The 25827-nt window shown below is 34.9% G+C and overlaps 1 pseudogene; it reads right to left on the bottom strand.

Moving 5' to 3' along the window:
• Positions 1-10841: 10841 nt before the first annotated feature.
• Positions 10842-11259, bottom strand: LOC110217450 (ubiquitin-like protein FUBI pseudogene; annotated as a pseudogene).
• Positions 11260-25827: the final 14568 nt, after the last annotated feature.

Genomic DNA, 25827 nt, shown 5'->3' with positions numbered 1-25827 from the left:
TTTGAGGTGTCTGAAATAAATTCAAGCTAAAAGGGTATGGATCAAAAAATATTCTGCTTTGATTCCTCAAGGCTTGGATTTAAAAAAAAATTGAAAGCTTTAGTTAACTGTGCTTGTCAAAGTGTCTCTTACTTGCTGTCCTGAAATTAGATATAAACTAAAGAAACTATAATTTATGTTTTGAGAATATGAAATCTATTTTTAAAAAAAGGTTGTAAGAAAAGACTGATATGTGCATTAATCTCAGCTACACTGTTATAATCAAAATACTTCAATGATGCATTTATATGATCTGTTATTAGTGCCCTTTTTAATTCTGAGGAAATCCCCAAAGTTTATTTCCAAATACAGGAACTCTTTGAACTCTTTTGTAGCTAATGTTTCTGTAATTGCTCAAAGGAAGTGGTGTTTATTTTTGTTTATTTTTGTTTTTGTTTTTGTTTTACCTTGACAGTATATTAGTTTATTGAAAAGGCAAGGGGCTGAGTTACCAATAGAATTCTAAAAAGTTTTTCCTGTGTATGAAGCAATGACTCTGGGCTGTTAGGATTTTAGAACCTTCGCACAACTTAAACTTTCTGGCCATTGGCAACAGTCAAAAACTATCATTGTATTTAATCATTGTTCATTGGGAGACAAGGCTCCCTTTTTTCCAAAGGCAATCTGCTCCAGTAGCACATCCCAGGAATTGTGGTTGGCCTTTTGTTGCTTATTATTTTTATTATTAGTTTGAATAAAGGTCGGAAGCATGTTTTTTAAGATTTGTAGATGACATTGGGGAGGGGGAATTATTAGCATCATAAACAAGAAAGAGTTTGCAAATGCAAAGTGGATATCTAAGAAAGTAATCACAAAAGCCTGAGTGAAATGGCATCCTTCATTACACAACATCTGCTTCCTTCAGCACTGTCTAGCTGCTGTGCTTTATAGAATGACAAAATACAGAAGGCAAGAGTTCAGTGTGGTGATAGAAATCCCGGTGGCGGCTTTTGAAACTATTATTCATGATCTTAAGTTCATCTTACTTGGTGATATGCTCTATTATATTCCTTCCTGCCTTTCTTCATTCTTTTATGGAAAGACACTGCCTCTGTGGTGTGCATGCATGTGTGTGTGTGTGTGTGTGTGTGTGTGTGTGTAGGAGACCACCTAAGACATTTTTTTACTCTACCTCCCACTCTGTGATTGTCTCCAGTTGTCACATAATCTGGCCTTAAGTAGGCCAAATTAAGATCTAATTCTACTGTGAAACCACTCTAAAGTCACAGCACCATTGCAATGGACTGAAACAATGAGTGTGATATGACAAGCAAAAAAGCCAAAGCAAATTATGGATATATTATGAGTGTTTAGGACTAAGTGAATAACATTCCTCCTTATTGTGCCCTTGTTAGATATCTGCATTATTTTGCTCAAGCTCAAGATACTGCATCTTAGGAAAGGCACTGTTAAACTACAGAGGGTTCAGAGAAGGGAAATCTAGATGATGAAAGGTTTCATGTCCATGACATAGAAGTATCACTTGAAGGAACTTAGAAAAGAATTGAACTGTAGCTGTCACCAAGTATTTGAAGGGTTATCAGATAAATGAAAGATTGGACTTCTTCTGCCTGCTCCAAGAGTAGAGTAATAGAAGTCATGGATAAAAGTTGAAAAGAGACTTGTTTCAATTTGAGGAAAAGAAAATATTCCTGATAATTTAAATTTCCTGAAAGTCTGGTTGGCTGACTTCTCAAGTAATTGGTTTTCCTCATTAGAACCCTCCAAGCAAAAGTTCAATGGCCACCTTCTAGGCATCTTATAGGAGAAGATTCTTATTTAGAAATGAGTTGGATTGAATGCCCCTTGAAGTCCCTTCAGACTTTGAGATTCTATGATTTTTGCATGATTTATCTGGATTCTATATAGCATAGATATGGAAAAAAGAAATATGCATACATATATATGCACATATACATACATACATATGGGGCAACTAGGTGGTATAGTCTATTGAGTGCTGGGACTAGATACAGGAAGACTCATCTTCATGAGTTCAAATCTGGTCTCAGACACTTAGAAGCTATGTGATCTTGAGTAAGTCACTTAATCCTTTTTGCCTCGGTTCTTCATCTATAAAATGAGTTGGAGAAGGAAATGGCAAACCATTCCATTATCTTTGTCAAGAAAATCCCAAATGGGGTCATGAAGAATCATATGCAACAGAAATGACCAAACAACAACAACAACAGCAACAACAAAAAAATAGAATAAATTAATTAAAAAAAACTATTTGGATATTATTTTGCTGTTCTTAAATTACTTAAAAGTTCTTTTCATATAATTATTTCATCATTTTAATTCTTTAAGCAATCAACTGAGAGCCAGCATGGTATATGGAAAAAGAAGGCTACCTCAGAGTCAGAAAGACCTGGGCTCAAAGCTCTCCTCGTATATAGACTTTGTGACTCTGGGCAAGTTACTTAAGCTCTCAGTGCCCAGGGAAAAGTTTAAAACTATAAAGTACACAACACTTACCCATCTGTATTTGTAGATGGAGCTTTCTCAATCAAAGTTTCTGAAAGTATTGAATTCATAGGGTCTGAGAAAACAATAAAAGATCAGTATAAGAAAAGAGTGTTGCACTTTGAATCACTAAAATTAATTTAAATCTCAAATTTTGTGCATATTATCTATGTGAACCTTGGTGTAAGTCCCTTAATCGCTATAGGAGTCAATTTCCTCAACTATGAAGTTAAGTGGGTTGGGCTAGATGTCCTTTAAGATTCTTTCAGTTCTAAATCTATGGCTGTATGATCTATGCTTTAAGAGGAAAGGTCACATTAAAATTCCATTACCGTAGAATGAAAAAAAATATTTTAAAACATCTAGTTGGATGAAAAGAGCATTTTGGAACATTTTTTCCAATTTCCCCCTCCTTTTTATCTGTGGCACCATCATTATCCTAGTCTCTTGGATAAATGTGATAAAATTTGTGAATTGCTTAGTATGGTGCCTAACATGTGGTAGGTGCTCAATAGATGCTTATTACCTTTTCTTCTCCCTAATCACTTCACCTTTTATTTTTCTATTTTCTTATTTTCCTATATCTGAGGTAGCCTTAGGATTATTTATCCATTTCCCAAACCAATAACTTTGTCTTTATGTGACCCTCTTCTGTTTATTCTTAGATTACCATCATAGACTATTACTTCTCTCTATTAATTTCTATTATTTCTAGTCCATCTTGTGTATTCCTTTCAGATTCATCTCCTCTAAATTCTACTCTTAACACATCACTCTTTCACTCAAGTTTCTTTAAAGGATTCCCAATAGCTAAAGGGCCTAAAGCCCTCAACTCATATTCAAAAGACAATGTAAATCCACTTGTTGAGGTAAAGGAGCATAGATTTATAGTCAAAAGAAGACCTTAAAAATCATCTAGTCTGAATTCACTCATTTTACAGATGACACATGTGTCACAATGTTAGTGACAGCATCAGGAATTGAAACCAATTGTTTTGGCCCCAAATTCAGTATGATTTCAACCAGTGCCTATGTCATTGTTTGCTGGTTTAAATCACTGTTGGGATGAAATGAAGTGTACTCATAGGTTATTGATCAGTTAACAAACAGAAGCTTATTTAATCATAGGATGGGAAGTATATTTAAGAAGGATTCTCCAACAGTTGGCTTGAGTAGATTCTGCCCTTTAGTCACCATATGGAAACTCATCTGATTAATAGGGCAATTGAACTTAGCTAGATAATTATTTTATGCCAACTAGGAAATATGAGGGTCACACAGCTTCTAAATTGGAAAATGTGTGTGTGTGTGTGTGTGTGTGTGTGTGTGTGTGTGTTTCTGTCCATGTGTATTTACAACTTTGGTAGAACCTGCTAAAAGTTGCCTTCTAATGGAATAGACTTTGAGAATCCAAAGTCATATCTATACTAGGGTGAAGTATTGTGAAAGCAATTTAATAGAGGTTCTTCCAAATAGAAGGTATTAAAATTTAAACATGCATTTTTCAACATGTCATTCAACCATCTACAAAAGCCATCTTGTCAACCACCCAGCCCATGTTTCTTCCTACCTGGAATAGCATTATCAGACAAGAGATAGGGAAAAAATACCCCTAGTCTTTGGGGGAGCTAATTCTACTCAACTTTGGAATTCTATCCCTGTATCAAATTCTATTGATTGGTGAGTATGAGCTCTACTACCAGAGTGTATCTAACCTACCCCAAACCTTCAGATAAGACTCCATGTCAAGTTCCATCCAGCAGTCTGTCTAGTCATCTTTCATCTGTTCTCCTGCTGTACCCCATTCCCTCCTCCATTCAATATCTTTTTCTAGACTAAGTTATTAAATCACTACTATGACATCATTGTTCTTAAAAAGTGTGTGTCATATGATGGACACTCTCAAGATTCCTTTCTCTGTCTTCTACTCTTATATGGACATTGCCTCCCTGTTAGAATGTAAGTTCCTTGTGGATAGTGATTGTCTCACTTCTGTACATCCAGATCTCATAGCTGTGTCTGGCACATATCAAGGGATAATAAATGACTCATTCATCCATTCATTCATGAGGAGAATTGTAGAGTATTGAGAATGACTACTTTGATTAGATGCTCATTTAAATGTCAGGTATCCATAAATCAGAAAGAAAATTGTTTTGAGTCTGCAATGCTATCTTAATGATATTATTGTCACTTACTGGTTACATGCTAATAGACGATTTATATCACACCTCTTGGGTTATCAAGATCTCATTGTAAAATGAAATGTTGGTATACATAATCTCAAAGGCTCATCTAATTCCAAAATTCTATTAATATAGTATAAAGGAATTCCATTGATATTTAACTGAATAATGGGTTGTTTGGCTGCATATTTTCCCACAAAGCTATGGAGTGAATGTCATAATTAGATATATAAGAAACAATGTTATTGATCACAATTATTTCATTTGTCAAAATCATTTAACCCACAAGTTATCGATCAATAATGATGATGATGATGGTGATAAGAGTAACAATAGTTCTCACTTACAAAATGCTTAAAGATAAATATTTCATTTGGTCCTCACAGCAACCCTAGAAGATAACATGTGATTTTTATCTCAATTTTACAGATGAGGAAACTGAGGCTGAGAGAAGTTAAATGACTTGCCTGGTTCATACAGAAAGTCAGTGCCTGAGGCTAGATTTAAACTAGACTTCATGCCTTCAGGCCAGATGCTTCATCCATTGTGTCAGTTAACTGAGAAAATAATAATATATTTCTTGAAATGATATTACTATTAAAAATCACATAATCATATATATTGATACAATTAAGGTATATGAGTACACACACTGTAGGTATATACACATACTACATATACTATAAATATATATATACATACATATTTATATATTATGTGTATGATGTATATATTACATATATTTCAATTTTATTTATCTTTATTTTCAATTTTTTTTCTCTTTCCCAATCTCCAAACCATTGAGGAAGAAAGAAAAAATGAAACCAATTGCAAATATTTATAGACATGCAAAATTAATTAGTGCATTAGCCATATTTCAAAAATTTAGAAAAATAAGAAACAAAAACAAGTAGAAGAAATTAGACTTCAGTCTGTGCTCCAAGTCCATTGGTTCTCTTTTTGGAGGTGGATATAATTTTCATAATGTGTCTTTTGGAATTATGATTGATTATTTTGCTGATTAGAGTAGCTAAATCTTTCAAAGTTGATTAGTTTTACAGTATTGCTGGTGCAGCACAAATTATTCTCTTCATCCTGCTCATTTCACTTTACATGAATTCTTATAAGACTTCCTCTGTGTTTTTTTTTTGCAAAATCATCCCCTTTATCATTTCTAATCATAACTTCAGCAGTCCCAAAGAGTTTCCAATTTTTACCTACTACACAAACACACACACACACTCACTCACACACACACACACACACACACATACAAGCTGCTAAAAACATGTTTTTGGTATATATGGATGCTTTTCCTCTTTTTAATTTTTCAAAATTTTCAAATTCATTTTGTATTTTATTTTCCCCAGGTACATGTAAAACAAACATTTTTTAACATTTGTTTTTAAAACTTTGAGTTCCAAATTCTCTCCCTTCTTCCCACCCTAGGACCCCTCATTGAGAAGCCAAGCAATTCCATGTAGGTTATGCATGTGTAGTCATGCAAAACATACCCACAATAGTCACTTCATGAAAGAAAACAGACACCCAAAAATAAATAAATAAATAAAGACCTGAAGAAAAACGAAGAAAGTAAAAAAAAAAAGTATACTTCAATTTGTATTCAGTTCTTTTTCTGGGGATAGATAGTATTTTTCATCATAATTCCATAGTTGTCTTAGATCATTGTATTTCTGAGAATAGCTAAGTCATTCACATCTGATGCTCATTCAATATTGCTGTTAGTTTGTACATAGTACCTTTCACTTTGCATTAGCCCATGCAAGTCTTTCCAGCTTTTTCTGAGAGCATCCTGCTCATCATTTCTTATAGTACAATAGTATTCCATCATAATCATATACCAGAAATCGTTCAGCCATTATACAATTTATGGGCATCTCCTTAATTTGTAATCATTTGTCCCCAGAAAAGAGCTGCTATAAATATTTTTGTACCCAAAAGTCTTTTCCCTTGTTATTTTTTATCTCTTTTGGGATACAGACTTAATAATGGTATTGTGAGGTCAAAAGGCATGCCTGGTTTTATAGTCCTTTGGTCATAGTGCCAAATTGCTCTTCAGAATGGTTGAATCCATTAACTCAATGAAAAGTGCATTAACATTTCATTTCTCCCTTATTCCCTCCAACATTTGTCATTTTTCTTTCATATTAGACAATCTAAAAGATATGAGCCAGTACTTCAGAATTTTTTAATTTGCATTTCCCCAATCAATAATGAGTTAGAATATTTTTTCATGTGGTTATAGATAGCTTATATTATTTCATCTGAAAACTCATTATATCTTTTAATCATTTATCAATTGGGGAATGGCTCTTGTTTTTATAAATTTGAAGTAGTTCCCTCTATGTTTGAAAAATGAAGCCTTTATCCAAGAAACTTGCTTCAATTTTTTTTCACAATAACCATTACTAACTCAATCCAATTCCCCTCTCTTACCACATTTATTCTCTTATCCCTCCCCTTTAACCCTGTCGCTGCTCAAAAGTGTTCCCTTCTGACTACCTCCTCCTCCAATCTGCCCTCCTTTCTATCACCAAATCTGTCCTTTTATCCCATTGCCCTCCTAATTTCCTGTAGGATAAAATAGATTTCTATACCCAATTGTGTGTGTACATTATTCCCTTTTTAAGCCAATTTTAATGAGAGTAAGATTCATTCACACCCTCTCTACTCTCCCCTCTACCCTTCCACTGTAAAAAACTTTTTCTTGCCTCTTTTATGTGAGATGATTTACTTCATTCTACCTCTCCCTTTCTCTTCCTACTGGTACATTTCCCTCTCACCTCTTAATTTTATTTTTTAAATATCATCCCTTCTTATTGAACTCCTATCTGTGCCTTCTGTCTATATGTACTCCATCTAACTACCCTAATAATGAGAAAGGTCTTATGAGTTACAAACATCATCTTTCCATGTATGAATGTAAAAAAAAAATAACCTTATTAAGTCCCTTATGATATTCCTATCCTATTCACATTTTTATGTTTCTCTTGAGTCTTCTATTTCAAAGTCAAATTTTCTATTAAGCCCTGGTCTTTTCATTAAGTATGCTTGAAAATCCTTTATTTCATTGGATATCCAGTTTTCCCCTGAAGGATAATACTCAGTTTTGCTGGGTAGGTGAATAATTTTTGCAATCCTAGCTCCTTTGTCCTCTGGAATATCATAGCCTAAGCAGTCTGATACTTTAATCTAGAAGCTGCGAAATCTTGTGTTATCATGACTTGATACTTGAATTGTTTCTTTCTGGCTGCTTGCAATATTTTCTCTTTGACTTAGGAACTCTAGAATTTGGCTAGAATATTCCTGGCAGTTTTCATGTTGGGTTTTCTTTCAAGAGGTGATTGGTGAATTCTTTCAATTTCTATTTTACCCTTTTGTTCTAGAATATCAAGGCAGTTTTCCTTAATAATTTCTGATTATGACCTTTTCTGATCATGGCTTTCAGGTACTCAAATAATTTTTATATTATCTCTCCTGGATCTATTTTTCCACATCAGTTTTTTTTTTCCAATGAGATACTTCACATTGTCTTCTACTTTTACATTCTTTTGGTTTTGTTTGTTTCTTGATTTCTCATGAAGTTATTAGCTTCCATTTGCTCCATTCTAATTTTTAAGGAATTATTTTCTTCATTGAGCTTTTGGAACTCCTTTTCCATTTGGCCAATTCTGCTTTTTAAGGTGTTCTTCTCCTCCTTAGTTTTTAGGACCTCTTTTGCCTTTTGGTTTAATGCATGTTTAAGGTGTCATTTTCTTCAATATTGTTTTGTGTGTCTTTTACCAAGCTATTGACTCATTTTTCATGATTTTCTTGCATCACTCTCATTTTTCTTCCCAATTTTTCCTTTACTTGTTTTTCAGAATCCTGTTTGAGCTGTTCCATGGCCTAAGGCCAACTCAAATTTTTTTTTTTCCCTTGAAGGTTTTGGATGTAGAAGCTTTGACTTTCCTGTCTTCTTCTTGAGAGTGTTTTATCTTCTTTGTCACTGTAGTAATTTTCTATTGTCACATTTTTTTTCAGTTATTTGCTCATTTTCCCAGCCTATTACTTGACCTCTAACTGTTGATCAAAGTAGGGCTCTGCTTCCAGGGTGGAAGGCATGCTGTTGCAAGCTTCAAGGGTTTTGTGTAGCTGTTTTCAGAGATACTACTATGGACCTGTAAGTTTTCTGTTCTTCCAAGTTGGTATAATCTAAGGTAGATCTGTACAACTTGGCAGCAGGTGGGGGCCAAAATTAAAATAGGTTAAACTTCTTCAGGTCACAGATAAGTTTTTAGTGGCTTATTTTCCAAATAAAGACATAACTAATGATTAAAGTACTTTGCAAATAAACCATATTAAAAAAATAAATTTCAATTAATATCAATTAATTACACTTATTACTTTCAATTTTTGTCATTAAATTGCATTAATGTTAAAAAAAACTTCACAAAATGGTATAAGTTTTGGAACATTTTTCAGGTTTTCTTGCTGTTTATATTTAGTTAATGGGATGTATTGCATTTCTTGTCACCAATTAGTGTATTGTAATCCAGAACCTTGATTGAAATCAATTTCTTTACAAATCTGAAAACTAACCTAAGTAGTTGCCTCATTTTCTGAGTTTAATTTGTTGAAAGCCCATTGTTCCCCACTGATATTTTCAACAATTTGGACACTTTAATTTGTTTTTCATTAATTCGTCCAGTTTGCTTTAGTCAGGATGTTTTGATTCAAAATGGCAACAAAGATTGTATCTCTTCAGAATGGCTATTATTTCTCAGCAAACACGGCAAAATATTCTGTCTTACAGGTAAGCAAATAAGTATTTATTTGTCCACTCCAGATTAAACACTACATGTTCTGCTTTGATTTTACATTTTTTTTGATAATCCATTTTACAAAGTCACCCCAAAAACTTTAATGTTAGAACCAAAAAAAATCTCCACAGCAACTGCTCACATACAAAGAAATACTAAACTGAGTATCTGACCTTGAAGAGAGTGACAGACACTCGTTTAACTTGGAGGGTGTTGTTGTAGTGAGGCAAGGGAAGAAGCTCTTGCATTGTTGCTGCTCATCACGTAGTGGGCATCAGCTGTGTTGCCTAGTGGCTGCACTGTCTTTGTCCCTGTTCAACACCAGTAATGACCAAAAACACAGCAAGAAAATATGACTCTTGCTCCTGTCAGACTAGAGACAGATAGACAATGCTTGTTTGCCACAGTGTCAAGTGATAAACAGAACAGAATGCACGGTGGCAACCCACCCACCGAGTTACATGATGAGCACAATAGTGAGTAGTGGAAAGCAAGTTAAGCAGGGCACAGACAAATCACTCATATCTTTACTTTCTTTTATATCTTCTACATTTTTCGCAGAACACCAGAAATCTTTTGGCAGGCTGCAAGGGGACTGAGGGCCATATGTTGGGTAGGTCTTATCTGAGAAGTGGTGTTTACTACTCTCAGGAACTGTGCTCTGGTCTGTGAGTGGTCAGTCACAAGCACTCTTTTCTGCCCTAGAACAGCAAGGAGGGTCCCCACTCAACTGTGGCCTTAAGCTCTCATATACTAGTATTCCACCTCACCCTGGGACTTCCACCCAGAACTGGGACTTGGATTTGAGTATGGGCATAGCAACAATGTCCTGCCTTAGTGCTAGCAAAAAGATCCCTGCAATCTCATTCTGATCAGATGTTTGACCAAGTTATCATCTGTGGTCTGAGAGCTCCTGTAGGAGCTACTATTGTTGTTGCAGATTCAGTCCCTCCCATGGCCTGCTCCTGGTTTGCTGGTACTGGGGCTGTGATGGTATGGCCTGCTCAGGACTGTGCTCCATTCTTATCTAGGTGTGACCGAACTCCTGCTAACCTTCCAAGTTGTCTTTGGTGTCTGTGGGCTAGAAGAACTGAAACTGCCACTGCTCCCAGTGATTCAGTTGCCTGCTCTGGGTTTGCAGGAATCTGGTCTGCACTGGCCCCATCTGCGCTAATGCAGCCTGTGCTAGACTATGCTCCTCTCTCACCCTTGCACAACAAATCTTTCTTGCTGACCTGCTAAGTTGTCTTGGGCTGGAAATTCATTTCACTCTGTCTTTTTATGAGTGCTGCTGCTGTGTAATTTGTTTAGAGTCATAGAGGCTTTATTAGGGACAGACAGAAAGTACCAGGGGATTAGGAGTTGGCACCAGGGTCTTCTTCTTGCCAAAAGTGGACACTATGTTGACAGAGCATTAGTTGTACTGCATCCTCCTATTAGCATGCCCAGTCTTATTCTTCTTCTTCTCCTGCTTGGCCACCTTTGGAGTCTGACCTCTCATTTTTCCAGCTGGGGCCAAGGAGTCATCCTAGCATCTGAAAAGCCACTTCCAGAGTATCCAGAGGCTCCACCTCACGCTGCCCCAAGATGGCTTCATCCTCCAGCAGGGAGCCACCTAGAAGCACGACCTGGTCCTCAGGAGTGATGCCTTCCAGGAATGCCACATGGGCCTTGATCTGGGTGATGGTCTCCTTCCTGGTCACCTCCAGGGTGTGCACAGCCTGTACACAGACAAATAGCTGCATGGTGGTGACCTGGACATGCTAGTCCTCTTTCCACTGCAGCGAAGATGGATACCAGAAAGAGCTAGAGTCATTTTTAAAGGTATTTGGAAGGGTTTGAGGGACAGCCCAGGTGAGTTCCTGCTTTTACTCTGCCATCTTAGCCCCTTTTCCTCTTTCTTTGCTCTCTTTATAGACCTAATAACAGTATCATTGCATCAAAGGGTATTCACAGTTTAATAACATTTTGAGCATAATTGCAAATTGATTTCCAAAAAGGTTGGACTAGTTCACTCTTCCACTAACAGTGCATTAATGTACTATTTTCTCATATCCCATTCAACATTTGTCATTTTGCTTTTTGTCATATAAGCCAATGTCATAGAAATGAGGGGGTCCTCAGAGTTGTTTCAATCTATATTTTCTAGTTATTTCTGATCAAAGCATTTTCTCCTTTTCTTCTTTTTCTTTTGTAAATTAATCTATTTATTTTTAGTTTTCAACATTCACTTCCATAAGTTTTTGAGTTTTAAATTTCCTCCTCTTCCCTCCTCTCTCCCTCCCCAAGATAACATGCAATGTGCTATAGACTCTACTTATACATTCATTTCATGTATAGAAGGAATTAGAACTAATGAGAGGAGCTAAGAGGAAGAAAAAAATAAAACAAAATAACAAAAGAAAAGGAGAGCAAATAGTATGCTTCCATCCACATTCAGACTCCATGGTTCTTTTTCTGGGTGTGGATAGCATTTCCCATTGTGAGTCTTTTGGAGTTGTCTTAGATCCTTGCATTGCTGAGAAGAGCTGAATCTATCCAAGGCAGTTACCACACAGTGTGGCTGTTGCTGTATACAATGTTCCCCTGCTTCTGCTCACTTTACTCAGCATCAGTCCATACAAGTCTTTCCAGGTTTTTCTGAAGTCTGCTTGCTCATTATTTCTTATAAGACAATAGTATTCCATTATATTCACATACCAAAACTTTTTTAGCAATTCCCCAATTGATGGGTATCCTCTCAATTTGCAATTCTTTGCCATCACAGAAAGAGCTGTTATGAATATGTTTTGTAGATGTGGGTCATTTTCCCACTTTTATGATCTCTTCGGGATACAGCTATAGAAGTGCTATTGCTGGGTCAAAAGGTATGCACATGTTTATACACCATTGGAAATAATTCCAAATACTCTTCAAAATGGTTGGATCATTTTGCAACTCTACCAACAATGCATTAGTGTTCCAATTTTCCCATACTTCCAACAATTATCATTTTCCTATTTGTTATGTTAGCCAATCTGATAGGTGTGATGTGGTATCTCAGAGTGTTTTGATTTGCACTTCTCTGATCAATAGTGATTTGGAGCATTTTTTCATATGACTATAGATAGCTGTAATTTCTTCCTCTAAAAACTTCCTGTTCATAACTTTTGACCAATTATCAATTGGAGAATGACTTGTATTCTTACAAATCTGACTCAGTTTTCTGTATATTTCAGAAATTAGGCCCTTATTAGAAAGAATGGTTGTAAAAGTTCTCTCCCAGTTTTCTCCTTTGTTCCTAATCTTGGTTGCATTGGCTTTGTTTGTGAAAAACATTTCAATTTAATGTAATCAAAATTGCTCTTTTTGCATTTTGTAATGTTCTCTATCTCTTCTTTGGTCATAAATTCTTCCTCTCTCCATATAATTGATAGGTAAAATCTTCCTTGCCCCCCCAGCTGGATTATAACACTAGCATTTATATCTAAATTGTGTACCTATTTTTATTTTGTTTTGGTATATGGTGTAAGATGTTGGTCTATGCCTAGTTTCTGCCATACTCTTTTCCAGTTTTCCCAGCAACTTTTGTCAAATAGTGAGTTCTTATCCCAGAAGTGGGGGCCTGTGGCTTTATCAAACAGTAGATTACTGTAGTTGTTGACTACTGTGTCTTGTATACCTAACCTATTTTGCTGATCCACCACTCTTTCTTGGCCAGTACCAATTAGTTTTCATGTTTGCTGCTTTATAATACAATTTGAGATCTGGTACAGCTAGTCCACCTTTCCTGGCATTTCTTTTCATTGATTCCCTTGATATTCTGGACATTTTATTCTTCTAGATAAATCTTGTTATCGCTGTTTTTTTCCCTAGCTCTATAAAATATTGTTTTGGGAATTTGATTGGTATGGCACTAAAAAAGTAAATTAGTTTAGGTAGAATTGTCATTTTTAATATGTTAACCTGGCCTACCCATGAGCAACTAATGTTTTTCCAGTTATTTATATCTGACTTTATTTGTGTGAAAAGTGTTTTACAGTTGTGTTCATATAATTCCTGAGTTTATTTCAGCAAATAGACCCCTAAATATTTTATAATGTCTCCAGTAACTTTAAATGGTATTTCTCTTTCTATCTCTTGCTACTTGGCTTTCTTAATAATATATAGAACTGCTGAGGATTTGTGTGGGTGTATTTTATATCCTGCAACTTTGCTGAAGTTGTTTATTAATTCAAGAAGCTTTTTTTTTTCAATTGATTCTTTAGGATTCTTTAAGTATACCACCATATCATCTGCAAAGAGTAATAGCTTTGTTTCTTTGCCTAATCTAATATCTTTAATTTGTTTTTCTTCTTTTATTGCTAAACCTACCATTTTTGGTACAATATCTAATTTGGTGTTTAATTGAGGATTTTTAATTTGTTCTTTTTCTAGTTTAGTTGAATGCCCAATTCATTGATCTCCTCTTCATACATTTTATTCATGTAAGTATTTAGAGACATAAAACTTCTCCTAAGCATTGATTTGGCAGCATCCCATAAGCTTTGATATGTTATCTCATTATTGTCCTTCTCTTGGATGAAGTTATTGATTCTATGATTTGTTGTTTGACCCACTCATTATGTAGGATTAGATTATTTAGTTTCTAATTAATTTTTAATCATCTTTCCATGGCCGTTTATTGCATACATTTTTTATTATATCAAAATCTGAAAAAAGATGCATTTAATATTTCTGCCTTTCTGCATTGGATTGTGAGGTGTTTTTTTTTTATGCCCTAGTTCATGGTCAATTTTTGCATATGTGCCATGGACCACTGAGAAAAGAAAAAAGGATATTCCTTTCTATCCTCATTTAATTTTCTTCAGAGATCTACCATATTCAATTTTTGTAAAATTCTATTCACCTCCTTAACTTATTTCTTGTTTATTTCGTGGTTAAATGTGTCTAGTTCAGAGAGGAAGAGTTTGAGGTCCCCTACTAGTATAGTTTTGTTGTCTATTTCTTCCTGTAATTCCCTGAACTTCTCCTCTAAGAATTTGGATACTATAACATTTGGAGCATATATGTTTAGTAACAACAGTACTTCATTTTCCATGGTGCCTTTAAGCAGTATATAGTTTCCTTCCTTTTCTCTTTTGATAAGATCTATTTTTGCTTTTGCTTTCTCTGAGATCAGGATTGCTACCCCTGCTTTTTTTTTTTTTTACTGTAGCTGAAGCATAATGTATTCTTCTCCAGCCTTTTACCTTTACTCTGTGTGTATCCCTCTGCATCAAATGTGTTTCTTGTAAACAACCTATTTTAGGATTATGGTTTCTAATCCATTCTGCTAACCATTTCTATTTTATGGGAGACTTCATACCATTCACATACACAGTTATGATTACTATCTGTGTCTTTCTCTCCATCCTATTCCCCTCTTCCACATTTTTCTTTTCTTTCTCCTTTTCTTCCTTTACCTCTTCACTAGAGTTTTGGTTTTGACCGCCACCTCCCTTAAACTGTCTTCTCTTCTATCAGCCCCCTCCTTTTTCTTTCCCCTTTCCACTCCTACTGCCTATATGCAAGTTAGATTTCTATATTTAACTGGATATGTTATTCCCTCCTTGATGCAAATATGAAGAGAGTAAATTTCAAACAATATTCATCTCCCTCCCTTGTTTCACTGTGCTGTAATATGTCTTTGTGCCTCTTGATGTGGTGTAATTTATCTTTCTCTCCCTCCTCCTTTCTTCTTCTCCCATTATAGTTCCTTTACATCCCTTCATTAGTTTCTTTTTTATCATCACATTTAATTCAATTTAAGCCCACCCCCTCTGTCTATGTACATCCTTTGCAAATGTCATAATAATGATACAGTTCTCAAGAGTTATAAGTATCATCTTCTCATGTAGGTATATAAACAGTTTACCCTTATTAAATAACATGGTTTTTTTCCCTTTCCTGTTTACCTTTCTATGCCTCTCTTGAGACTTGTATTTGAACATCAAATTTTCCATTGAGCTCTGGTCTTTTCATCAGGCAAGTCTGAAAGTCTCTTATTTCAATGAGTGTCTATTTACTCCCCTGAAAGCTTATGCTCAGTTTTGCTGGGTAGTTGATCCTTGGTTGTAATCCAAGCTCCTGTGCTTTACATAATATCATATTCCAAGCCCTCCAATCTTTTAATGTAGAAGCTGCAAGGTCTTGTGCAGTCCTGACTGTGGTTCCATAATATTTGAGGTGTTATTGTTGTTGTTGTTGTTGTTGTTGTTTTCCTGGATGGTTGCAGGATTTTCTCCTTGACCTGCTAATTCTACAATTTGGCTCCAACATTTCTTGGTGTTTTCAATTTTGGGTCTCTTTCATGAGGTAATTGGTGGATTCTTTTGATGATGATTTTACCCTTTGGTTCTAGGGCCTCAAGGCAGTTTTCCTTGATGATATCCTGAAAGATACTTTCCAAGCTTTTTTTTTTTTCATCATGGCTTTCATATAGACCAATAATTAATAAGTTAACTCTCCTGGATCTATTTTCCAGTTCAGTTGTTTTTCCAATGAGGTATTTCATATTTTCTTCTATTTTGTCCTTTCCTTTGATTTTGTTTGACTGATCGTTGATGTCTCATTGAGTCATTAGCTTTCAATTACCCAATTCTAATTTTTAATGAATTATTTTATTCAGTTAGCTTTTGTACTTCCTTTTTCCATTTGGCCCATTTTACTCTTTAGGAAGTTCTTTTATGCAGCATACTTTTTTTTTGTCTTCTGTATTTTTAAATTAATTGTTCAATTTTTCTTCTACCTCTCTTATTTGACTTTTACAATCCTTCTTGAGCTCTTCGAAGAAGGCTTTTTGGGCTTGAGACCAGTTCAAATTCCCCTCTGATGTTTCAGATGTGGGCATATTGACAATATTGTCCTCTTTTAAATTTGTGTTTTGATCCTCTCCGTCAGCAAGATAGTTCTCTATTGTTATCATTTTCCTGTCTTGCTCTTTGCTTGTGTTGTTTGCCCTTCTTCTTGCTTTTAAAGTTGATTTCTGCTTCTGGGGCAACAGGGGGCACTGTTTCAGGCTTCTTTGTTGAGGTGGGGCTTGTCACTGGTTTACTGGAATGCTTCCTTTTCTGTACTGGTCCCTTTCATCTGCAGCAAGAGAAAACTTTCCTGTTAATCCCCCTAGCCTCTCAAGCTAAAAGACTACTGTCTCTCATCTTTCCGCTGACTCTACCATTTCAAGATTTTTCCTGGGGCAATATTTTTTTGGGTTTTTCAAGGTCAATAAGGAAGGGTGAGAGCGACTAACTGCTTACTCCGCCAACTTGGCTCCTGGAAGTCAAAATAGGTGATTTCAAAAATTCGTTCAATGGGCTAAAAACTACATGTGCAGCTGCAACTACTGCGGCCAAAGCTACTGGTGCTGATTCAGTCACTCCCAAGGCTTGTTCCTGGTTTGCTGGTGCTGGGGCTGTATTGCAAGCCCTGTAGCCTGGTGCTGGACTGAGCCTCTCTTTCACCCAGTTCTGACAGATCCCTCCCATTGACTTTCTAAATTGTCTCTGGCATCTAAACAATCTAAATAGGTGACTTTCAAACATTCAGTCTGTGGGCTAATAGCTCCAGGAGCAGCCACTGCCGCTGCTGCCACTGTTGCCACTGCTACCACTGCCTCCACTACTGCTGCAGCTTCTACACTACTACGCTACTGCTACTGCCACTGCTGCTTCTGCTGGTGATTAAATCACTCCCGAGGTCTGCTTCTGGTTTGCTAGGGCCAGGTCTGTATTGCCATGCCCTGTAGCCCTATGCTGGACTTCACTTCTCCCTTACCCAGTTCCAACAGACCTCTCCTGCTGACCTTCTATCTTGTCTCTGGCATCTGTGGGCTGAAAAGACTGGAAACTGCCACTGCTGCTGCTGGTAATTCAGTCCCCTCATGCCTGCCCAGGCTTTGCATAGGTTAGGTCTGTACTATACCTTGCATGCTGGAAGCTCTTCTCTTAGGCCAGTACAACAGACCTTTCCTGTTGACCTTCCGGGTTGTCTTGGCCTGGAAATCTGCCTCTCTCTGTCTCTTTGAGTGTTGGACTGCTCCCAGAATTTATTCAGAGTCACTTTTTAGAGGTATTTGAAGGGATTTGGGGGAGAGCTCAGGTGAGTCCCTGCTTTCACTCCATTATCTTGGCTCTGCCTCTTTCAGAGCACTTAAAAAAAAACTTCCTCTAAAAATGGCCTGTTTGTAACTAATAAATATTTGTTGATTGGAATATGATTCATTTTTATTTTTGTAAATTTCACTCTCTTACATATATATATATATATATGCATATATATATACATATGTATATATATATATATATATATATATATATATATATATATATATATATATATATATATATATATATATATATATATATATATATATATATATATTTTGTTCAGACATTTCGGTTATGTCTGACTCTTTATGACCCCTTTCTGGATTTTCCTGGCAGAGGTACTGGAGTGGTTTTCCATTTCCTTCTCCAACTGAGAAAGAACTTAGCTTAAAAAGACCAAAGTCTCCCACTGCACCTTGGGGCATCTCCAGTTGTCCTGATCTATATCTGGCCACTGTACTCACATGGCTCTGGAGGAGAAAATGAGACTGTTGACTTTTTACAGCCCTCCCTCACTCAAATCTAATTTATTTGCAAGTCATGGAATCATCTTACTGATGCCATGGTCCTCTTCAAAAACAAAGGGCAAACCACACAACCAGCTCACATTACAGTTGAGGAAACTGAGGCAAATAGGGTTAAGTGACTTGCCTAGCATCACACATTATCTATTTATTTATCTCTCCATGTATCAATCTGTCTATGTATCTATCTATGCCATGTATCTATCTATCTGTGAAATAATAGCTTTTATCAGGGAAACTTTCTTCAGAGATTCCCTTCCAATAGAGACATTATTGTCTTGTGTATCTATTGAAACATTCATATAATTTTTGGGTTTTATTCATGAATGATCATTTACCCATAATATTTATCCAGCCCATCATTGCTGGTATATATCTACTCTGGTTACAATGTATGATCTTTTTAATATATTGATGCAATATCTTTGATAGCATTTAAAATAATTGCATCAATATTCCTTTGTGATACTGGTAATTTTTTTTTCCTCTTTCAGTTCTCTCTGGTTTAGGTAACAAGAATATATTCACGTCTTATAAGGAATTTGGTAGGATTCTTCATATATTTTTTTCAAACAGCATATGTAGTCTTACAATTAACTTTTTTTCTTTTTTTTAAAGGCTTGGTAGAATTGACTTGTAAATCCATCTGGTCCTAGGATTTTTTTTCCTTGGGGAGTTCATTGATGGTTTGTTCAATTACTTTTTCTAAGATAGGTTATTTATGTATTCTATTTCCTATTCTATTAATCTGGGAAATTTGTATATATATATATACATATATATATATATTTTAAAAAATAATCATCTATTTCATTGAAATTCTCTGTCATTGACCTTTTGTTATTCAGTCATTCAGTCATGTTTGAATTTTTACAATCCCATGGACCATAACTTTCCAAGCCCTTCTATCCTCAACTTTAACCAGAAGTCTCTCTAAGCTCATGTTTGGTTCTGCCATGACACTTATCTATCCATCTCATTTTCTTCCATCCCCTTCTCCTTTTGCCTTCAATCTTTGCAAACATCAAGGTTTTCTGCAATGAGTCCTGTCTTCTCATTATGTGGCCAATGTATTTAAGCTTCAGCTTCAGTGTTCGTCCTTCTGATGAATAATCTGAATTAATTTATTTAAATATCAGCTGACTTGATTTCCTTGCTGTCCAAGGGACTCTCAAAAGTTTTCTCCAGAACCACAATCAAAAGCAACAATTCTGCAGTGTGCAACATATCATCTAGCTCTCATAGCCATACATTGTTACTGGAAAAATCATAATTTTGGCAGTACAGACTTTTGTTGGCAAGACAATATCTCTACTTTTTGATATGCTATCCAGATTTACCATAGCTTTATTTCCAAGAGCAAGAGATTCTTTTTTTTTTTAAGTTTCATAGACACAGTTGCCATCTGCATAGGTTTTTGAGCCCAAGAATAAAAAAAAATCTGACACTGCTTCTACTTCTTCATCTTCTATTTGCGAGGAAGTTATGGGAGCCGTTGTCAAGACTTAGGGTTTTTTTTATGTTAAACATCAAGCCAGCATTTACATTCCCCTCTTTGACCCTCATCAAGAGACTTCTTAATTTTACTAAACTTATGCCATCAGAGTGGTATCATCTGCACATCTACAATTATTGATATTTCTCCTGGTAAGCTTAATTCTGGCTATTGTTTCATTCAACATGACATTTTGTTTGATGTACTCTGCATATCAGTTAAATAAATAAGGTGACAATTTACTGCCATGCCATAATCCTTTTCCAATTTTAAACCAATCAACTTTTCCATGTTTGGTTCTAACTGTTGCTTCTTGATATGCATACAGGTTCCTCAGGAGACAAGTAAGATAATTTGGTACTTCCACCTCTTCAAAGACTTGAAACATTTTGTTGTTACCCACACAGTCAAAGGCTTTATTGAAAAAGAAGTGGATTTTTTCTGGAACTCTTTTGCTTCCTCCGTAATCCAGTGAATACTGGCAATTTGATTCCTTTGCCTCTTCAAAAAACCAGCCTACTCTTCTAGTAATTCTCAATTCACATATTTCTAAAGCCTAGCTTACTGAATCTTCATCATAACCATTATGGCATGTGAAATGAGCACAATGGAACAATAATTTGAACATTCTTCGGTATTGTACTTCTTTAGGAATGAGACATAGACTGATTTTTTCCAATTCAGTGGTCACTGTTGAATTTTCCAAACTTGTTGGCATATTGAATACAGCACTTAAATAGCATCATCTCTTGGGATTTTAAATAGTTTAGTAGGAATTGCATCATCCTAACTAGCCTTATTGTTAGCAATATTTTCTAAGACCCACTTGACTTCATTCTCTAGGATGTCTTAGATTAACAGTCATATTGACATGGTTATCAGTGATACTAAGATCTTTCTTGTACATGTCTTATCTATGTACCTGCCACCTCTTCTTAATTTCTTCTACTATTGTTAAGTCCCTACCATTTTTGTCTTTTATCATGCCCATTTTTGCACAAATCTTTCCCTTGATATCTCTAATTTTCTTGAAGAGATCTCATCTTTCTTATTTCATTGTTGTTGGTTTTTTTCTTATTTATTTGCATTGATCATTTAAGAAAACTTTCTTATCTCTCCTTGCTATTCTCTGGAATTCTGCATTAATTTGCATATGTCTTTCCTTTTCTCTTTTCTTTCTTTCTGTTTTCAGTTATTTGTAAAGCCTTATCAAACAGCCATTTTCCTTTCTTGCTCTTCTTTTTCTTTAAGTTTTTTTTTTTTTTTGTTACTGCCTTATAGAAATATTGCAAACCTTTGTGCATAGTCCTTCAGGTAATCTATCTACCAGATCTGATCCTTTAAATCTATTCATCACCTCCACTACATATTCCTAATGTCTTTTATTTAGGTGACACTTATACAGTTGTACAGTTTCCCCTACTTTCTTCAATTTAAGTTTGAATGTTGTGAAAAGAAGCTTATGATCTGAAACACAGTCAGTACCAGCTCTCATTTTAATTGACTGTATACGGCTTCTTCACCTTTGCCTGCAAAGTATATAATCCATCTGATTTATAAATTAACCATTTGGTGATGTTTATGCATAGAGTTTCCTCTTGAGTTGTTGCAAAAGAATGTTTCCTATGACCAGTGAGTTATCTTGACAAAACTCTATTAGACTCTGTCCTGTTTTATTTGGTACCCCAAAACCAAATGTCTGTTACTGCAATTATTTTCTGACTTACTACATTTCAATTCCTAATAATGAATTGGACAGCTTTTGTTGTTGTTGTTATTTTTGTAAGATGCTGTAGATCTTCTTAGAACTGAACAATTTTGGTCTTTTTTGGCATTAATTGTTGGAGCATAGACTTGTAATATAGTTGATCTTCAATCATTTCAATCATATTCAACTCTTCATGACCCCATTTGGGGTCTCTTGGCAAAGATACTGGAGTGGCTTGGCATTTCTTCTCCTACTCATTTTTAAAGATAAAGAAATGAGGCAAAAATAGTTAAATGACTTGGTCATGGTCACACAGCTAATAAGTATCTGAGACCAGATTTGAACTCAGGTCTTCTTGACTGCAGGGTTGGCTTTCTATCCACTGTGCCACCTAGCTGACCATTCATTTATACTACTGTGTGTTGAACAGTTTTCCCTGGATTCAAACAGATATCTTTTTGTCAATTTTGAAATTATATCCCAGTACTGATTTTCTTACCTTTTTATTCACTATGATGGCTATTCCATTTGTTGTCAGGTATTTTTGTCCACAGTGGTATATGGTATGATCATCTGAATTAAATTCAACCATACCATCCATTTAAGTTCATTGACACCCAAGGTGTTGATGTTTATTCTTTCTATTTCCTTTTTGACTACATCTAACTTATCTTGATTCATAGATCCAGGTTCCTATGCAATATTGATTTTTACAGGATCAGATTTTCCTTTCATCATCAGATACTCCTGCAGCTTAATTCTGCAACTACTTGTGGCTGTCCTCCACTCTTCCCCACTAGTGCGTTGGATGCCTTGAAACTGAAGGGCTCATCTTCCAGTGTCATATGTTTTTATCATTTTAATACTGTCCATGGGATTTTCTTGGCAAAGATACTAGAGTGGTTTGCAATTTCCTTCTGCAGTGAATCACCTTCTCTTAGATCTTTCCACTATGACCTGTCCATCTTGGTTAACCCTTCACAGTATAACTCACAGTTTTATTTAGCTATACAAGTCCTTTGCTATGACAAGGCAGTGACATAGGAAGTAGTTGTTTACAGATAGTTGAGCAAGATAATTCCTAGTAATTACTTTTATCTTTATTTATCGTCATTTAAAAAATTGATACTGGCAATTTGCTTTTCTTCCTTCTTTTTTCAAATTAAATAGTATTTTAAAATTAGTTAAAAGCAAATAATTTATTTTATCATTTGTGTTGAAAGCTCCTTATTTTATTTATTAGTTCAATACTATTGTTGTTAACTTTCAATTTGTTAATCTCCCCTTTCCTTTTCGGGATTTCTATTTCTGTTCTTACCTGGGTACTTTAATTTGCTGATTTTCTATTTTTCAGTCATATACCTAATTTATTGATCTGCTTTTTTTCTCACATATCTATATATTTAACTACTCCCCTTAAATACTTTGACTGTATTCCATAAATGTTCCTTTGGGTACCCTATTTGTTCAATATATATCCTCCCCATTCTTCATCTCCCTTCCCCCTCTCTTCCAGTGCATTTAGTTAGACTCTTTTTAAGACTAGTGGTAATTATAATGTTGTGGTGGGGTGTTAATATATACTTTCTTATTATAAGAATATGAAGAGTATATCCTCATTGTTGTCTTTACATTTAATAAAATTGTTGATTTTAATTACTTTTGATAAGTCACTTGTTAAAATTTGAGCTATTTAATTTCCAAAGGATTTTCAAGCTCTGCTTTGCAGGCCTTTATTAAATGTATTTTTTATTGAGTTATGGCTAGAAAAAGGTACATTTAATATCCAGCTTTTCTGCATTTGTGAAATTTGTATCCTTCAATACAAGGTCAGTTTTTGTAAAGGTACCCCACAGTAGATTATAGCTATATCTCTTTCTATTGTTATTCAGTATTTTCCATAGGTCTATGATATTTAACTTTTCTAAAATTATTTTTAACTTCTAACCATCTTTCTTGTTTATTTTATGGTGAAATGTAGCTGAGTCCAAGAGAGATGCATTGATGTCCCCCAACATTCTACTTTATTGCCTATTTTCTATTATCACTCATTTCACCTTTCTTTTAAGAATTTGGATTTTATGCCATTTAGTGAATGCATGTTCAGCAATGATATTAATTCATTATCTATGGTACATTTCAGTACAATGAATTTCTACTGTTTGTCTCTTAATCAGGTTTAATTTTAATTTTTTTGTTGAGATCAAGATTGCCACCCTTGACTTTTTTACATTGGCTAATGCAGAATATATTCTGCTTCAGAGCCTTATTTTAACACTACAAATAGCTTTCTGTTTTAAGTGTGTTTTTTGTAAAAATGTATTGAATTCTGATTTTTAAAACCATAGTGATATGTTCTTCCATTTTATGTATGAATTCATCTTATTCTCATTCTCCTTCACAGTTATGATTTCTGTGTATTTCCCTTCATCCCATTCTATTATAATATCCTCCTTTTAATCATGTCTTTTCTTTAAGAATCTATTTTATTTCTGACTGCTGCTTCCCTTAATTTTCACTCCCTCTAATTTCCCTCATCATCACCATTCTCTTAAAATCTTTTTCTTCTTCAATAGTGGGTAAGAATTTCTGTACCCAACTGTTTTTATATCTGTATTCTTACCTCCTTGAACCAGTTCAGAAGAGCATGAGGTTCAAGTATTGCCTACTCACTGATTGCACTGTTCCCTTCATTTTATAAACTTTCCTTTGTGTACCCTATTTGTTCAATATATATCCTCCCCGTTCTTCATCTCCCTTCCCCCTCTCTTCCAGTGCATTTATTTTTTCTATTCTCTCATACTCCTTTTGAGATCATGCTGATAAAAGAGCGTAACAACTATGCTCTTTGTGTAAATAGACTCTTTTTAAGACTACTGGTAATTATAGTATTGTGGTGGGGTGTTAATGTATACTTTCTTATTATAAGAATATGAAGAGTATAACCTTATCTTGTCCCTAAAGATCTCTCATTCATATTTAGCTCTTTCTGCTTCTCTTGAGTCTTCTTCTTAAATGTCAAAATTTCTATTCAGCTCTGCTCTTTTTTTTTCATTTTTTAGTATTTGATTTTGGCTAAATTACATGTAAAAATGTTGATTAACATTCATTCTTAAAATTTTGAGTTCCAAATTCTATCCTTCCTTCCATGTCCCCCTCATTAAAAAGACAAGGAATTTAATATAGATAATGCACATGTAATCATGCAAAACATATTTTCATATTAATCATGTTGTAAAAGAAAACAGAGGAAGAAAAAGAAAAATAAATTTTAAAAAGTATGCTTGAATCTGTATTCAGACCCTATCAGTTCCTTCTCTGGGGATGGATAGCATTTTTCCTTATAAGTTATTCAGAGTTGTTTTGATTGTTTTATTGCTGAGACTCACTAAAATCATCCACAGTTGATCATTGTACAATGTTGCTGTTACTGACTACAATGTTCTCTTGGTTCTGCTAATTTTACTTTGCATCAGCTCATTTGAGTCTGTCCAGGTTTTTCTCAGAGCATGCTGATAATAATTTCTTATGCACAATAGTATTCCATCACAATCATGCACCAAAATTTGGTGAGCCATCCTCCAATTGTTGGGTGTCCCCTCAATTTCCAATTATTTGCCACCACAAAAAAGAGGAGCTTTAAATATTTTTATACATCTATGTCCTTTTCATTTTTGTTTCTTTTGTGTTACAGAACTAGTAGTGGCATTGCTTGGTTAAACATCACAAATGGTTTTATAGTCCTTTGAGCATAGTTCTGAGTTGCTAGACATCATGGTTGGATCAGTTCACAACTACAACAGTGCTTTAGTGTCTCAATTTTCTCATTTCCAATCCAAAATTTGTCATTTTCCTTTTCTGTCCTATTAGTCAATCAAATGTGTATTAAGTAATAGCTCAGAATTGTTTTAATTTGCATTTCCCTGATCAACACTGATTTTGAGCTTTTTTTTATATTACAATAGATCGCTTTGATTACTTCATCTAAAAACTGAGTATTCGAATCTTTTGATCATTTTTCAATTGGTGAATGACTCTTACTTTTGTACATTTGACTCAGTTCTCTATATATTAGAGAAATTAAACCTTTATCAGAGAAACTTGCTTCAAAATTATTTTTTTGGTTATAAATGCTAATTACATTGTCCTCCACCTTATTTTCCCCATTTATTTTATTCTTTCTTCTTTCACTCTGTTGTTTCTCACAGTTACTTTGCTTCTGACCACCACCTCTTCCAATCTACCCTACCTTTTATCAGCAGCCTCCTTAACTATTGTTTCCTTTATCTACTTCTTTCCTGTAGGGTAACATAGATTTCTATACCCTATTGAGTCTGCATGTTTTCTCCTCTTTAAGCCAATTCTGATGAGTGTAAGGTTCAAGTGTTAACTACCACCTCCTACATCTTTTCTTCCATTATAAAAGCTCTTGCTTGTCTCTTTTATGTGAGATAATCTAT

Source organism: Phascolarctos cinereus, unplaced genomic scaffold (assembly GCF_003287225.1).
Source record: "Phascolarctos cinereus isolate Bilbo 61053 unplaced genomic scaffold, phaCin_HiC Scaffold_9;HRSCAF=440, whole genome shotgun sequence".
Taxonomy (NCBI): domain Eukaryota; kingdom Metazoa; phylum Chordata; class Mammalia; order Diprotodontia; family Phascolarctidae; genus Phascolarctos; species Phascolarctos cinereus.
The sequence above is the reverse complement of the archived record's forward strand: the minus strand, read 5'-3'. Positions and strand labels throughout refer to the sequence as shown.